Below are 17,742 nucleotides of genomic sequence, written 5' to 3' on the forward strand. Positions count from 1 at the left end.
TAATATAAGTTTCTCAAGAACCAACAGATGTGAGACTAACCTTCCTCCTTACTAGCTTGGAAAATAATGCCAAGAGTTGCTACCTTGGTAGATAATGGTATGGTTGCCTTATGTTTTGATTCCAGCAAAGCTTTCAAAAATTCCCCTGCAATATTCTTCTATATATGCTTGTAAAATGATACTGGACTTGTTGGTGATACTGTTAGGTGGAGTTATAGCTGGATGAATCACTATACTGTACATGAAATATGATAGCTATATTCAAGTACTTGAAGCACTGTTATCTGGTTGCAACTTCTGCTGCTGCTGCAGTCTAGAGAGTAAGGCCTGAACCACCATTTAGAACAAATATAGTTTAATAGTTGCTAGGTGTCACCCAATTCAGCTGAACTTTATTGTATCTTTAACATTTATATATAATGATATGGTTTATATTGACTCAACTCCACTGTGTGACTATATGCCTTCCTTTGTGATTTGTGCTGTGTACATTTCTAATCTTTACTGAACACAAAATTTGGCCTCTGAAAGCTGAATCAGATACTTTGTTCAAGGTCCCTTACAACTCAAGAAGTTTAGCCCATCTGCCCCTCCATCTCTGTGTTGTGACAGGAATTACTTCACCCCCAAACCATCTAGTTAACTGTGGACAAGCTTTGGAAAGCTACCCTGTGCCGCTGTCCTATTATTTGGCATCTTATACCAGTGCCAGAGAATTTTCCTAATATTTAACCTACATTTTTTTCATTCAGCACAAAGCTGCAAAGCTTTTCAGTTCTTGATCATTAATAGGAATTGATTCATACTCCTCTCTCTCTCTCTCTCTCTCTCTCTCTCAAAAGAAACTGAATCAGACACTTAATTTGATATGTTTTAAAAACTGTATTCTTGTGCTCCTCTTCTAGAATGTCTGTTTCTTGCCTGGATATCCTCCATGTTTGCAAGTACTTTTGGGAAAAATGATGCCACAAACTGAGCACTGTACCCCAGCCAAGGAACAAGCTGAGCAAGTAGAGCAGAAAAATGTGCATTAACAAAACCAAAAGCCATCCCCCTCCCCCCCAGGACCACCAAACCCTGGACCAAAATGAGTATTTCATTTCAGCATAAACGTAAAATAATTTCAGCAAGCACTCTTCATTGGTAAAAAGAGGACACATACCAATCAATAAATCCTGTACATAACTTCATTTACTGGGAAGATCATGACTATCTGCAATGCCTTAGGTCTCTCTGCCCTTCTCCATGGCTTAGAAATCGCTCTGCTTTTATAGTCCCACTCAGCTTTGGCATCAGCCATCTTAGCCATGCAGAATTTCCAGCACTCCTGCCATGTTGGCACTATTTTTATTAATTCCCTTTTCGATGCTTGATTTATTATTATTTTTAGCATACAGAAGTACTGTTGATACTGGCAGTTAAGGTTAATATATTCAGGAAAGTATTGGCAACTGTGTCCATGAAACTAACTGCTTGTTACATTACATTACATTTAATAAGCCATTGCAAAACATCGCCTAAACTGCTACCTAACAAAAACAGGAATCTAAAGAAAATTAAAGAATAAACAAATGGATTTTTTTATGATTTACTTTTGACATCTAGTTCACAGGAGAACCATTTCGAAAACAAAGAGACAGATTTCTTTGTGGATTTCTGAATCTGGAGGAGTATTTCACTGTTATACAACAGATCCTAGAGAAAAGGAAGGAGGGGAGGTCTTTATCCCAATTCCACACTTCTGTTATTCATTGTGATCAGTTCCTCCACTTTGATGATGGGAAGAGATTCATAGTTCCCATGTCTGCCACTGTACCTAGTTTATTAAATTGCTTCCTTGAAGGAAAAAAAAAATCCAAACAACATGAAAGGCAAAGTTCAGAGCTATCTAGAAGTGGCAGCTCCAGAGGCCACCAGATGTACACCAGTCTGTTTTGTACAATTTTGGGGACTGGGGGATGGGAAAGACGACGTCTGGAAATAACAGATGGGAAAGGTGCAGGGTGAGATCACCTATGAGAAACTGTGCTGATGATGTTTCCCTTAGCATGATGATGTTTCTATTAGCCCGTGTGATGTAGTGGTTTGAGTGTTGGACTATGACTCTAGAGTCCAGGGTTCAAATTCTGCTCAGCCATGGAAACCCACTGGGTGACCTTGGGCAAGTCACACTTTCTCAGCCTCAGAGGAATGCAAAGAAAAAGACAAACCTTGTCTGAACAAATCTTGCCAAGAAAATCCCATGATAGGATTGATTTAGGATCATCATAAGTCAGAAACAACTTGAAGCCACACAACAACAGCAACAACAGACCTATTGGGTAAACATCCAGGGGTAGCCATGCTGAATTTTTTTTTTAAGTGTGCACAAAACAGTTCACACCATGAAGGAAGCTAAGCTAATCCTTTTTCCCCCTGACATCCTTTTTATTATGTTATGTTTACAGAAAACAGGCTGTTTAAGCACAGACAACAGCGAAGAGAAACAGCCTAACCTTTTAACAAAATTATATACCATGCCACATTCTAATAAAACCTTGGGGACTCCTCTAAAGGACAGGGATTCAAGATGCATAAAAATAACTAAATAATAATAATAATAATAATAATAATAATAATTTTATTTTTATCCCGCCTATCCTTTTTGAGGATCTAGGCGGGTAACAACAGTCCAATATAACATTTAAAAACAGTAGTAACATGATCCCAATCCCCTAGCCCTCCCTCCTTCTGCTAAAATACAAATGAAACATCATACTACTGTATATAATAACAATAGCAGTATCACACATTACACCCAGTTGCATAGAGAATGCAACTAAAATTAGGAGCACGGAAAAATGTCTACAGGAGTCGTCATAGGGAGAGACAGTGGGTAGGTGAGCAGTTCAGGTTCTCATTTTGGAGGTTAGTCTGGGAAGGCTTGCTGGAAGAGATCCGTCTTTATCACCTTTTTAAAGGCCCCTAAAGATGTAATTTGGTGGATCTTCTCCAGCAAGTCGTTCCACATTTTCGGAGCAGCGGCTGAAAAGGTCCTCTGTGAAGTTGCCACCAGCCTGGTTTTCTTCAGCTGTAGTAGGTTCCTCCCAAAGGACCTGAGTGTGCGGGAAGGATTGTAGCGGGGGAGGCGTTCCCTCATGTAATCTGGACCCAGGCCATGTAGGGCTTTATAGGTAATACCCAACACCTTGTACTGAGCCCGGCAGCTAATAGGCAACCAATGTAGAGATTTTAAGATAGGTGTAACAGAGTTGTATTTAGATTTACCTACAACCAGCCTGGCTGCCATATTTTGAATGAATTGCAGCTTCTGAACATGGCACAAGGGCTGCCCTATGTAGAGCGCATTATAGAAATCAAGACAAGAGGTTACCAGTGAGTGTACAACCGTTTCTAGGTCTGCCTGTTCCAGGTAGGGTTGCAGTTGGTGTATCAGCTGAAGCTGGTAACTGGCACTCCTGGCCATCGCGTCAATCTGAGAAGTCAGCTGAAGCGACGAATCCAGAAGTACCCCCAGACTGCGAACACAGTCCTTTAGGGGAAGTGTGACCCCATCCAGGACTGGTGAGCATATCTCCATACCCGGTTCAGGTTTACATATAGCGAGTACCTCAGTTTTGTTTGGATTCAGCTTAAGTCTTTCCCTCATCCAATCCATTACTGGCCTCAGACAATCATTCAGAGGGGAGATGCCTTCCTTGGTCACTGAAACAGTCCGAGACATGGAGAAGCATATTTGGGCGTCCTTAGCGTACTGATAACACCCTGCCCCATGTCTCTGGATGATCTCACCCAGCGGCTTCATGTAAATGTTAAACAGCATGGGAGACAGTATGGTGCCCTGAGGGACACCAGATACAAGCTCTCTTTTAGAAGAGCAACTCTCTCCCAGCATCACCATCTGGAATCTACCAAGAGGTAGGAATGGAGCCACTGCAATACAGAGCCATGGATTTCCAACTCTCTCAGGCATTCCAGAAGGATACCATGGTCGATGGTATTGAAGGCCACTGAGAGGTCCAAGAGTACCAGCAGGGTCACACTTCCCCTGTTGATGCCCAGATGGAGATCCTCAACCAAGGCAGTCTCCACTTCGTATCCTGACCTGAACCCAGTTTGAAATGGATCGAGATAATCGGTGTCATCCAAGACTGCTTGGAGTTGATTTGCAACGGCCTTCTCGATCAGCTTGCCCAGGAACAGAAGAAGAGAGACTGGCCTGTATTTGTTATGTTATTTCTGCCCAGTACTATCCTTCTTAATACAAGGGACATGAGGAACAACTTGTAGAATACAGTATTCCATTTTAACAGAAAGACAAGCAGTGAGTCTAAAACTGTTTTATTGCTGAACTTTATTCACTTTTAACAAAAAAGTATTCCCACAATCAGGCACAACTATGTAATATAAAGGTTTCTCTTAAGGAGTTTATTTCACTATTAATATTTACATTGACTTAGAAGAAAACAGGATCTTGGCACAGAAAGTCAGGCCCAGCATATCCTTTTCTTGGCAATGTGGCTTTAGTCACATGTCCTACAACTGGAAAACAAAGTGTATGTACTGTATATACTTGACTATAAGTTGACCTGATGTATAAGTCGAGGGCAGGATTTGGGGCCAAAATTATGAATTTTGATATGACCCGTGGATAAGTCGAGGGTAAAACTTAGGGGCATGCAACAAAGGATGTAAAGGTTGATGCAAAGGAAAATGATGCCAACGAACTTATAAAATTGTGGCAGGCATAACTGTTTCTGTTCATCCTAAAGCCTGGATGGATGAGAGAATAGAGGGGACCCATGCTTCTTTTTGGTGCTTCCAGGATGGACTAAGCTCTCACCTTTTACCACACTGTTCAGAGAAAGGATGACTCCTATAAGAGTTAAAGTACAGTACTTACACTGACCTGTGGATAAGTCAACCCAGTTTTTTGGGGTTAATTTTCTGACTAAAATTTCTAGACTTATACATGAGTATATATAGTACTTTAAAATCACCATATTGATCAAGCACATGCAGAAGGTGCACTTGCTAGAGGAAGAAGAGCGATACTAAGAAGTAGACTCAAGAGGAAGGGCATCACCAGTATTAATCAAATGCACACCAAAACCTTTCAAGGTGATACTCTTGGTTCTGATAACGTAATTACTACATTTGACAGACACACTCTATAGGCCCTTTGTCTCCCCTGGCATCATATAGCTCCTGCAGTTGCCATTTCGATTCCAGCAGTGGCACCAACTGAGCCAAAACCCCAAGCTAGGTTGTGGTGGTGCTATAGTCCCTGCAACCCAGAGTCATCAATTCCCACTTTGGGAAGAAATTTCAGCCACTTAGCATTGCCAGCACATTGTTCCCTCTCCCCATTCCACCTCACCCAACACAGGCCACTTACAAATGGGGAATCATTATCTCATTCCAGAAGCACACAGCATTTATCTGTGTGCTGTCCAATTCACAGGTTTTCTATTTCAGTTACCATTTCTGTAACCTTCTGTCAGACAGCCATATGGAGGCACTGCTTCTCAAGATGCTTCTAGTTTTGGATCAATAAATCTGTTCATGAGTGCAACCACCTCCATTTAGATGTTGGCAGCACAGAGCAAGCTGAGAGCACACTCTGTGTAAAGTTCTCTAGCAGGGTCTAAGATTTACTAGAATAGAAGTTGCAGCAATTGCCATAGCCAGGCATAGGCCTGGAAAAATTAGCATCTGTTGGATCCTTAACAACAGAGAAGCCACACTATAAAAATCTAGGGGTAATATTTTTTAAAAAATAATATCCATTCCCACATACAGAGGGTTAATTTAAAACAATCCCAAAACAAAGCAAGCAACAAACAGAACAGGGAGACTGTCACAAAAGAAATTATTTTGTTTTTGAGCTGCTGCTTTCCTCAAGCAAAGTCCACTTGGTAGTTAAATATTTCAAAATGCTGAGCTGGATAAGAACCATGTTTAAAGAAACCTTTTTACTAGCCAGAGGTTATGCTGCATCCTAAGCATTCAGTTAACGTTTGGTGGAGTGTACATTCACCAATTTTGATTTATTTTTGCAGCATTCCAGTCTTCTCACACAAACCAGAACAGCAGGACAATTACTTTCAAAAGATTGTGCAACCAAGTAAGTATTTAAGGAGAATTGGATACAGCCTAACCATTTATATTAATATTTGAGACATTTTAGCAAATACACCTACACTCTTCCATACCTCATGAGAGTATACTTAATACTAATCTAAGCCTGTAAATGAGAATTATTTCAACTTTCACTTGTAAATAAATGACTGTAAAGACTGGAATGTACCAATTTGGAATTACTGAGATAAAGAGCTTGACAGGGAAAATTCTAAATGGATGAATACTGTATATAAGAGCTCCTATCTACTATGCCTGTCATTTCAATAAAGAAGTTTTATGTCTTAGGTTTATAGTCTAATAGATTAATTCTGAGAACATAGCACCACACAGATTTCTGACCATTCTTAAATTCCCATTTTCATGACCTGCATAAAAACTTTTAACGAGCCTGTTCCCAAGCACTGTTAATACAAAAGCTGTAGAACACAGATCTTGTCTTAACTTGTAATGACGTTAAGGTATGCCAACCTATAAGAAAAACTCATTTGAACCATCATGGTGAGCTAGAGAAGGAAATGCCAATACTGTAATACTGTACTGTAAAACATAAAAGACGCTCATTTTTAAGGCAATGCTTTATCTTTCAAGTATGCAACTCTTAGACATTTTCTAGTACAGTTTTGTTCCCACCAAGCTACATTATCTCTCTGTTGGTCTGTTGACATGGCAGCTTGATATTACAGGTCAGTACTGGGCCTGTAATTGACTAAAAACAGTTGTTTAGGAGGCATTATATGGTCCGTACTGGGTTCAGCTACTTCTCCTCTACAGACTGTGGATCAAGGCAAGCCTTTAGCAAAACTGACTAGAGCGCAGGGCAAACAGCCTGCAAATACACCTCTCCCTTCTTTCCACCAGAAATGGCAAATGCCCAATGCCCATGTAATATGTCAATGCAAAAAGTTAAAGCCAGGAAGGCCAGTTTTTACATTCTCAGGGGCAATTACTTCAGTGCTTGAAAAAGGCATGTGTGCAAACTTCAAGTTGCTCGTCGACTTATGGCAACGCTATTAATTACATAGGCAAGGAATACTGAAGAGGTGGTTTTGCCACTTCCTTCCTCTTATATAAAGCAAATAGCACCTGCTATTTGTTGGCAGTCTCCCATCCATGTACTAATCAAGGTTCATCCTGCTTAGCTTCCAAGATCAGATGGGGTCTGGTGCCTTTAGGGTATTTAAGCCCCCAAAAGTACTATTTTAAAAATACTGCTCCCAACTGACCATGCTGGCAGGGGGAGTTTGGAAGCTGCAGTAAAAAAAAAACAGCAGCAACAACTTTTTGAGTTCTCCTATTCTCCAGATGGTGGGTCAGGCCAGAAATTTATTTGGCAATCAACCCAAACTTATTGTTGACCAGGTCCCCATAATATAGCTTGTAGCTCCAGGCAATAACAGCATCAATGTTTTGAAGACAAGGCTCAGAATTTTCTCTTTGGCTTTTTTTAAAATGTAACAAAGTGAATCATATAGTTGGAAGAGACCACAAGGGCCATCCAGAGCAACCATTGACCCATGAAGGAATACACAATCAAAGACTCACAACTAATCAGAGTCTCACAACTTTTGAAAATCATTATAACCTCGAACTATGAGAGGTTACAAGCAGGTTAACAAAAAACACATTAACACATGCTGCTATGTTGCAATTGTGTTGCACATGGGGAGACAGCATGTCTGAGTTTTCCTACAGGATGGTCTTCCTGAATCCATGGAGAATTCTAATATTGTTCCCATTCCCAAAGGAGCACCCACTGACAACCAGAATATGTAGCTTCTAGGCTCTTGACATCATGGTGTGCAGAAAAATAGCATGGGATTTTTGTTGTCCTGGTACATTACATTGATTACATTACACTGACTGGTACAAAAAGCATACCAATAATTAAAAGCAGTACAATTGCCAGTACCTTGATCTGGAAACAAAAACCTGTATATGGCAAGTGGCTTTGATTTAAGATACTGTTTACAACTCTTCGAGGACAGTATTACAGAATAGCTACACTGTAGATCTACTTCTATATGGATTCTGCAACACAATGGGACTCTGGACAATGTCCTGACCTAGAGCATGAGACTTATGGCCATGTCACTATATATAAACACACTAAGAGTTCAAATTTCAATTCTGGCCATCTATGGGGGGACCTGGAGTCTTTTATTGAACAACTTGAATCTATAAACACACTATATATACACACACCATTCATAAATCATTCCCTGCACTTGTGATGCCCTTTATTGTTACTAACACACCACTTTCCAAATAAAGCTTTCCAAAGAAGTGTACAAGGTTTAAGAACAATCAAAACAAAAAATCAACGTCTATAGAACATGCACAGATTCAAAAAGCCAGCCAACTAAAATGAACTGATTAAAAGCCTTCCTCAGCCAGGAGTGGACTGAAATAAGACTTAAGAGGCCTGTCAAGAAAAGTCAGAGGGATCCATAGTTATATCTTCAGGGACTCATTTCATAAATATGAGGCCACTGCTGAAAATGTCCTATCTCTCACTCATATTTGTTCCGATAGATGCTGCAAATAATGATTAAATCAATAGGGCCCCTGTTGCAGATCTTAATGCTTGAGCAAGTGCAAGCAAGTACTACAGGCAGGTACTAGATTGCAAGCAGTTCATTTCTCCTACATCTGGTTAAAGAATGGAATCTTAGATGCAGAAGAGTAGTAGTTCAAGATTATAAGATCCAAGTTAGAATTCCTCCATTAGCAATATTCACTACTTTTGAATATAAGTGGAACTATTCCTCCTCTCAAGGAAGTGTTCATCACTTGTTGAGCTCCACAAAATCAGCCTAAATTTTATTATCTAAAGGATCTGCAGTAGATGTCAATCTCCAAGAAACCTGTTCAGATCTTCCAATTGCATAAGTCTACAATACAATTGAATCAGCCCAAATTCTGCCTCCGTCCATCTTTGACTCCAATAAAATACTGGATTCCAAGCTGAAATTAATGTGAGTGATTTTATGAGCAAAATGCAATGCAAATACCTAACACTAAGCCTTTATAAGAATTAATTCGAAAGGTATTTTTCTCACCACTGAAACAGCTCTCTTCAGCACTGTAAAATCCCAAAGCAGAGACCCAGCTTGTGCACTTTCTCACTCTCCAGCTTCCAGCACCTGTGCAGTATGCCAGTGTAACTATTCAGTCATGTTACTCTCTGCTTCTCAGGCTTCCCTCTCATCACAGCTGATGGCTCTAAGGCAGCTGCATAGGGGAGAAGAATGCAGGTGCAATTGGGCCACCAACCTCATGATTCCCAAACCATGAAGCTTCCTCTAGAAACCCAGAACACAGGGGCAAACTCATCACTAATGCAAACAACAAAGCAAGGCTAGAGACATAAAAAAGAGAGGCAGGAATGACTGGCTCCTTTAGCCCCCAAGCTTTATAATTAAGAACACAGGTCTGACCTGATGCATTGCCTCTAAATTATCCCAAAAAGTCAAGAACTCTCATCTCCCTGTATATAACCAAAGGGAAACCTGTCTACCCTCAAGCACATTTCCCCAGATAATCAAGCTGTATTTTAAGGTATCATATAAAACAAAAGGAATTATTTCCATTACAACTGGAAAAGGAAGCTAAAATATTATTTAATTCCTCTATGTGTGTGTATTCTGTCTGCCTGTGGGGCCCACAGTTTTCAGACCTTTGGAATAATTTGGTGCAAAGTTGCATTATAAAACCAGTCTTTGGAGCTCCTCCAGAAGTTCTAAGTCTGGACAAGTAAGGAGAGTGACCAAGAAGTAGGCTTCTTAAAGTCTAGTATGCCACAAATTCTCTTGTACCTTTAGGTAAGTTTAGGTTTGCCTTCATTTTTTTTTCTTTAGTATTTGTTTCATTTCACTTTATTCTAGCCATTTTCAGTAAACCCTTTTTCCTACTATAAAAGTTATTGTTGTCATGTTGCAGTTAAAGTGTGATGTCCATAGGCAGTGATATTCCATATTTCACAAAATAGTATGTTTAAGGTTGGGGTGGACACATCTGTGGTTCTCCAGGGAACCCAAATTAGCTTGCATCTCAGAGCTGCTGGGGTTCAACACCTAGGAAAGGACAAGTAGCAGCTAGTGAGTGTTAATCTGAGGAGCTGCAAGACTTGAGGTACTGGAGGCATGTAGATGTGGTGCATTTTAAACTTAAATTATTGCCAAAAAAGAAAGCAAAAACATAGCTCAGACTGGTGGATGATCCAGATAGACACTGAAAGGAGAAAAAGCCCATACTTCTGCTTCCTAAATGCCAACTGTGATGTGGTAAACAACATTTAAATAGTCATTAGTTAGAAGACTAGGGTAAAAAGAGATCTCCACTGAGCCATAATGCTTCTAATTGTGCAAAGTGCTGAGAGATCTGGAAGCCATGCCCTATGAAGAACGGCTTAGGGAGCTGGGTATTTTTAGCCTGGAGAAGAGAAGGTTAAGAGGTGACATGATAGCAATGTTTAAACATTTGAAAAAATGTCATAGTGAAGGAACAAACTTGTTTTCTGCTGCTCCAGAGACTAGACCATGAAGTAACAGGTTCAAACTAGAGGAAAAGAGGTTCCACTTAAACATTAGGAGAAACGTCCTCATTAACAGTGGAATATGCTGCCTCAGAGAGTGGTAGAGTCTCCTCCTCTGAAAGTTTTAATGCAGAGGCTGGATGGCCATCTGTCAGGGATGCTTTGACTGTGTCTTCTTGCATGGCAGGGAGTTGGGCTGGATGTCCTTGGGGTCTCTTCCAACTCTATGATACTATGAATTCCATTTTTGCTCTTTCCAGGTATCAGCCCACACACAACTAGAAGTTTTCATTTTTACCTCTCTGTATCATAACTCCAAATCCTTTTAATATCTTCAAGGTAAGTCTAATCAAGAGAGCATCTGCTTTTTAATTAAGAAGATGGAAGAGCTACTCTGAGAGATTCATTTTATCCATATTCAGAACATCAAATATTTCAAAAGAAGTGCAAAAGACTTGGACTGACTTCAGTATCTCTGTTATGTCATCTCTGGAAGACATGAAAAATGCAAATAGGCACATATGAAGTAACTTGTGGCTTTTACCCTTCTCCCTTTGACCAGCCCTTCAAAGAAATAGATCCAGTTAAGGGCAAGAGGCAAGGAAAAATGTAGCTGGCACAGTAAGCTGTCAAACTGGTTCATGGCTTGTGCAGTTTGTAAAGCTCCTCTGACATTTCTTTTGAGGAGCTTCTGACCTCTTTCTGTAGCCAAGAAAGGACAAACCACAGATGGTCTTTCCCCTTTGCCAAAGCAGTATTAAGTTCCCCAGTGCAAGAAGACTATGGCAGCATATTAGCATCTTTCCTTCACGGTCAAGAGTAATCCAACATTTCTAAAGCTCAACAACACAGCCACATGGGTTGAGAGAGGAAACCCTGCCACCTGTATGTCCACATTTCAATCTACAACTAAATGCTAGTCAATTCACACAGATAAGTTACAAATTACAATGCCTGTACTTACAGAGGCAGACTCCTCAACATCATAAGGGGTATGGCAAAGGGATCTTGTAGCACCTTTGGAACTAGCTATGTAGAAGTTATAGTATGAGCTTCCTTAATAAGGGATAGTCTCTGTCACCAACAGCATAGTTCTGCATCATGCCCTCTTGTGCCAAAAAGCAAGATATTTGTTACATTGTATTTATACCTGTAAAAAGTATAGCTTGGAATCATCTACCTTTCTTTCCTGCCTGCCCAACCCTTTAGACCAGTGGTCCCCAAACTGTGCTCTTTAAGGGATTTTGGACTTTAGTTCCCAGAATCCCAGACTATAGGTCAACATAGCTGAGGCTTCTGGAAGCTGAAGTCCAAAATCTGTTAAAGGGTGGTTTGGGAACCACTGCTTTAGACTATCTTTCCAAGATTTCTTCCTTTACATGGAAAGCTTCTTCTCATTATTACTACCCACCTCAGGACACTGAAAGAGTTTGGCACTAAGCACATGTCCGAAATCGGGCTGAAGCAAGAATAAGAGAACCAAACACTTCTTCTAGACTGCCTCTGCCTCTCCACAACTTGTGGGGATGCAAGATGCTGTTGTGCCTGGAGTTCCTATAAAGCAGGCAAATCAAACCACCCTTCCCCAAAACAGAATCTGCTCCTGTGTGAGTAAATTTTGTGTTGGCGTAGCGGATTTTCTTCTGATTGCAGTTCATCATTCCCATAAGCATCAAAAATGAAGCCTCTGATAGGTAGAAGTAGGACGAAGAAAAGGGGTTCTGCAATGGCCAAAAAACAACTTATTCTCCTTAACAAGAGGTTCTGCCAAACTCCCCTGCAGGCCTGCAGCTTCGATTTTCCATGTGGGAAGGCGCTGGCCAGAGAAGCTTCACAAAGAAGCTCTGTCGCCTGCCTCATTCCACATTAATCAAAAGCGCCTGCTCCCCAACAGAGAGGGGGGGAGCTTCCTACCCCAAAGTCCTCTTGGAAACCAAATTGAATGAGGATGCATTCATGGGCTCAGCTGCTGATTCATTTGTCCCTAACAACTCCAAAATGGGTAGGCAAAAGGATCTTGCCACACCTAAGTGAAAGGAAGAGAGCCAGTGCGGCACAGGAGTTTAGAGTGCTGGACTATAGTCCAAAACACACTGCAGAAATAATCCACTTTGAGACCGCCTTAACAGCCCTGTCTCAATACTAGGGACTTCTGGGAAGTGTAGCCGTGTGAGACATTTAGCCTGCTCTGTCAGAGAGCTCTGGTGCCACAGTGAACTACAATCCCCAGGATTCCCTAGCACTGAGCCAGGGCAGTTAACGCTGTCTCAGACTGGATTATTTCGGCAGTACATTTTGGACCTATGACTCTGAAGACCAGAGTTTGAGTCCTGGCTTGGTCATGAAACCCACTGGCTGATCCTGGGCAAGTCACACTCTCTAGGCCTCAGGGGATGGTAATGGCAACCCCCCCCCCCCAAAGAAACCTGCCAAGAAAACCCTGTGAGGTTGCCCTAAGTCGTAAATGACCTGAAGGCACACAGCTGAGGGGGAAAAAACAGCTGGTGGCATGAGCTTTGGCAGACCTGAGCCAACTTCCTCAGATGCATGTTTGGAGTGAAGAATTCAGAACCAGACCTTTTGTTTCACTTCACTTTATTCTAGCCCTTTGTAGGAAGCAAGATGTACTGTGCCATGTGTTGCAGCTAAGTTGCCATGTATATAGTTGCCATATGTTGCAGCTAAGGTGTTAGGCACAGAGACAGCACTCTTTTGCAAAACAGAAACGTCTCTGGATTCTCCACTCCAAAGATGCATCTCAGGAAGTAGGCTCAAGTCTACCAAAGCTTATGCTACCAGCTTCTTTCACTTAAAGAGAGCATCCACACTGCAGAAACAATCCAGTTTGATAGTTTGTTTTTTTTTTTGGTGGGCTTTTTGGGCTATGAGGCCGTGTTCTAGAAGAGTTTATTCCTGACGTTTCACCAGCAGCTGTGGCTGGCATCTTTCTCTGCATATGCCAGCCACAGATGCTGGCCAAACATCAGGAATAAACTAGAACATGGCCACACAGCCCGAAAAACCCACAAAAAACTATGGATGCCGGCCATGAAAGCCTTCGCCTTCACAATCCACTGGAACTGCCAGGGCTCCATGCTATGGCATTCTGGGAATGGTGGCTAGTTGTGGCACCAGAACAGAGGTCTACCATTCCCAGAAAGCCACAGCGTGGAGCCCTAGCAGTTCAAGTGGTGTCAAACCGGATTGTTTCTGCAGTGTGGACGCAGCCTAGGTCTCCAAGACCCCTCTGCAGGCTGATTTTCCAGACCAATAAGGCTAGGTTTCTGAATTCTAACTCTAAAAATGGGTGCTTCTCTCCGTCCCCTTCCTCCTGCAATAGAAGCCCATGCCTCCCCCCTGGCCCTGAAAGAGATGGCTGGGGGGGGGGGGTTTCAAGCCAAGCAAAGAGGGGCTCCCTACCTGCCCCACAGATGCCGTCCCACCTCCCTCTGCCGCCTGAGGATCCTTGGAGGGCTCTTTTTGGGGAGTGAGAGAAGCAGAAAGTGACCTCCAAGCCCCATCCCAGAGAAGAGGAGAAGCCCCTTCAGTCTCTTTTCTCCTCCTCCTAGGAGCTCTTTGCCTGGCTGTTTGCTATGGAATTCTGGGAGTTGGAGTTTGTTGTGGGGTCCAGAGCGGAGCTGAACCCACAACAAACTCCAACTCCCAGAATTCCATAGCAAAGAGCCAGGCAAAGAGTTAAAGCGGGGCCAAACCGGGTCATTTCTCCAGTGTGAATGCAGCCCAAGGGCAGGTTCCCTGGAAACTCACCTCTCTCAGCAGCTGCTCTCTCTCTCTCTCTCTCTCTCTCTCTCTGGAGGCTCAGCAGCAGCAGGCCGAGCGGTGGGAGGGTCTGGGGGGGAGGGGGCCCAGGAGGCAGGGCCACTTTCCCCGCAATAAAGCCCCCTGCCCTGCCCTCCTTCTCTTGCTCCAACTTCGGCGCTCCTCCACAATCCTCTCCGCCTCTTTAGCAGGACAGAGGCACACAGAAAGAGAAAGGAGGCAGGGAGGGAGGAAGGGGTCTGGCCCAGCCCACTCCCCAAAGAGCCAGGAGGAGGGGGCCAGGGAGGAAAGCCAGCCCCAGGAAGGAGGCAGGAGAGCCCTGGTCTCCTCCTCCTCCTCTTTTCCTCCTTTTCTCCTCCCCTTTTTCTTCTCTTCCTCCTCTCCTTTTCTTCCTCTCCTACTCTTGTTCCTCCTCTTTTCCTTCTTATCCTCCTCCCCTTCTCTTTCTCTCCTCCTTTTTTTCTTCTTATCCTCCTTCTCGTTTCCTTCTTTCCTCCTTCTCCTCTCCCTCCTCTTTCTCTCCTTCTCCTCTTCCTCCTCGTTTCCTTATCCTCCTCCCCTTCTCTTCCTCTCCTCCTCCTTCGTCTTCCTTCTAGCAGCGAGGGAAGGAGGCGGGAGCTGCTGCTGATCCCTTTAGCCCTTCTGTCCCTCTGGGGATGAGCAGAGGCCCTGCCCAGCCAGCCAGACCAGACTTGGCCCTCCTTTGCCAGGGCAGACCCTCCATTTCAGCCTCTGTCCAGGAGGAATTCCCAAAACGGCCTCCATTTGGAGTAGGACTAAGAAGCATGGGTTTATATTTAAAGGAGTGTGCCAAATGCATCTGAGGAAGTAGACTTTAGTTAGGAAAGTCTCAAAGGTGCCACAAGTCTCTCTACGTACTGATTCTACAGACTAATACGGCTGTATCTTTAGAATTCTTTCTTTCAATTAGTCTCAAAGGTGCTACAAGAGCTCTCTACAGACTGATTCGAGGAGTATATGTTCTTTGGCCATGTCCTTCATTTTTCTTGAAGGGCCTATATTTTGCAGTGCTTTGTCCTCCTTTGTGGTGAGGACACATTGGGCCACCCTGTGCCCACGGGGGATAAAGAAGAAGAAACAGGGTGGGATATTATACTGTAACTGGAGGGGACATGGTCTCAAACGTCCGGGCCTCAGGGAAAGCAAGGGTGCCTCTGTACATGTGGAGAGTGTGTGGCTACGAATGAATGGCACTGACTAGTAGTCACCCAGCTGGGCTCTGGCCTGGACAAGGGGGCTCTCACACCCCCAAACTAGTGTGGGTTTCTGGCCCAGGATGACCAGACATCCTTTTTATGAGGGATATTTTCCTCCCTTTCCACCTTCTGTCCAGGAGGAATGTCCTCCATGTGGAGCAGGACTAAGCAGCATGACTTTACATTTCTAGGAGCGTTTTTAGCTTTTCTTTGGTTGTGTTCCCTTGCATTGCCTCCATTTTGCAGTCTCCTTGCCTTCCTTTGTAGTGGGGACATACTGTATCTGGTCAGCCTGTTGTGGCCGGTTTAATGCTCAGCTCCTGTTCCCTGAACAAATGAGAAAAGGTGGGAAATAGAAAATGCACAGCTAACCACAACTATCTTGCCAGGCCTTCTGAATCCTTAGTTCTGCACCAAGGGTGGGATCTATGAAGCAACAAGCAAGACAGCATGGAGGGGGTCGGTGCAGGGTTTTAGGTTTTTCCCAAGCCTTCTCTCTAATGCAGAGGGGGAGAGCCTTGGCTCAGCCTTAAGGAGCTCCTTCCTTGCCAAAAGGAGGTGAAAGCAGTGATTCATCCAGGCCCTCTCCTTTGAGGCTGCTGGCACTGTGCACTTGGAAAGCCAGAACACTTTTTGTGCCCATTCATTGACTTCTCCATTGGCTACAAACCAATTGGTTGGTGTCTAAGAGCAAAGGATCATGTGGGCTGCATCCACACTGCAGAAATAATCCAGTTTGACACTGCTTTAACTGCCCTGGCTTAAGGCTATGGAATTCTGGGAATGTTAGTTTGTTCTGGCACCAGAGCTCTCCGACAGAGAAAGGCTAAATGTCTCACTTCTCAGAATTCCCTAGAATTAAGCCAGGGCAGTTAAAGCGGCCTCAAACTGGATTATTTCTGCAATTTGTTTTGGAACATTGTCCTACTGTGTAGCTACAAGCACCCTAATGGGAAAAGAGTAACTTTGTGGGATCTTGTAGTAAATGGGAGAAAGTTTTCTTACATAGATCAGTTTTTGGTTTTCTGAGGTAAACCTGATGGAATGTGTGTTTACTTGTTGTCTATCGTTGTTGTGTGCCTTCAAATCATTTCCAACTTGTGGTGACCCATTAGGCAGACCTATCAGAGGGTTATCTTGGCAAGTTTCTTGGGGGGGGGGGTTGCCATTGCCATCCTCTGAGGCTGAGAGAATGTGACTTGCCCAAGGGCACCCAGTGAGTTTCATGGCCAAATGCGGATTCGAACTCTGTCCTCCAGAGTCACAATCCAATGTTCAAACCACTTCACCATGCTGGCTTTCTCTGATCAAAGAGCAAAGACACCAACCACTAAAGAAAAAAAAAAGTAAGACCTTATGGTAAGGACACCATTAAAGGTAGGAAAGCTATTTTAGGGATCTAAGGCGCTGGCTATGGGGCGCCATCGTGACGTGCGAGGGGCGGCGCTTTCAGATGCCCCTCACCCCTTGCACGTGACAAGGGTGTCAAAATGGCGGCGCCCTGTATTGCCATTTTGACATGACAGACACCTAGCCTTGGCACCTTGCGGCATCACAACAGTGCCACAGAAAGAACCCGCTTTTTGTGGGTTCTTTTTGCTGTGTGAGTGAGCCACACAGTTTGTCCACTGCGGCTCCCTCGCACAGCAAACCAGGGCAGCGGGAGACCGCCCTTTTTGAGCAGTCTGTATTCTGCCTAAGTAAACAATGAACTAAGCTAGTGGTACAAGTAGGAGATAATATGGGGGGCAGGAAGAGAAAAGTTGGAATGATTCCTAGGAGTAACAGGAGAGGTTAGGATATGTGGATAAGAGATGAGGACACTTTTGGTCACTACAAAGTGCTTAACCATCTCAACTATTTAGTCTTTTTAAACAAAAATGGATTACCTATACATATATTTAATTTGTATGATTTTGTCCTGATTGCAAAATTAGGGTGACAGTCATAGCTGAATTCCAAGACACAGGGACAGATATTGGGAGTGGCAATTGGGAGTCAAAAAGCAACTGGAGATAATAGCCTTACAACTGTTGTTTTTTGTGTGTTTTCAAGTTGTTTCTGACT

General features: G+C 43.2%; 1 protein-coding gene across 2 annotated transcripts in view; it reads right to left on the bottom strand.

Annotated features, from left to right (window-relative positions):
• Window positions 1-14,843, bottom strand: part of PACSIN3 (protein kinase C and casein kinase substrate in neurons 3) — a 47,207-nt gene extending 32,364 nt beyond the window's left edge. The window contains exon 1 of one of the 2 annotated variants that reach the window (XM_042461454.1): window positions 14,447-14,843. The gene's annotated coding sequence lies outside the window, so the exon portion shown is untranslated. Of the gene's footprint in view, window positions 1-9,203; window positions 9,337-14,446 lie in introns of those variants that run through there. The other variant, XM_042461468.1, reaches the window with a different exon arrangement.
• Between the last annotated feature and the right edge of the window lie 2,899 nt (window positions 14,844-17,742).

The sequence above is a fragment of the Sceloporus undulatus genome, chromosome 1 (assembly GCF_019175285.1).
Source record: "Sceloporus undulatus isolate JIND9_A2432 ecotype Alabama chromosome 1, SceUnd_v1.1, whole genome shotgun sequence".
Classification (NCBI taxonomy): Eukaryota; Metazoa; Chordata; class Lepidosauria; order Squamata; family Phrynosomatidae; genus Sceloporus; species Sceloporus undulatus.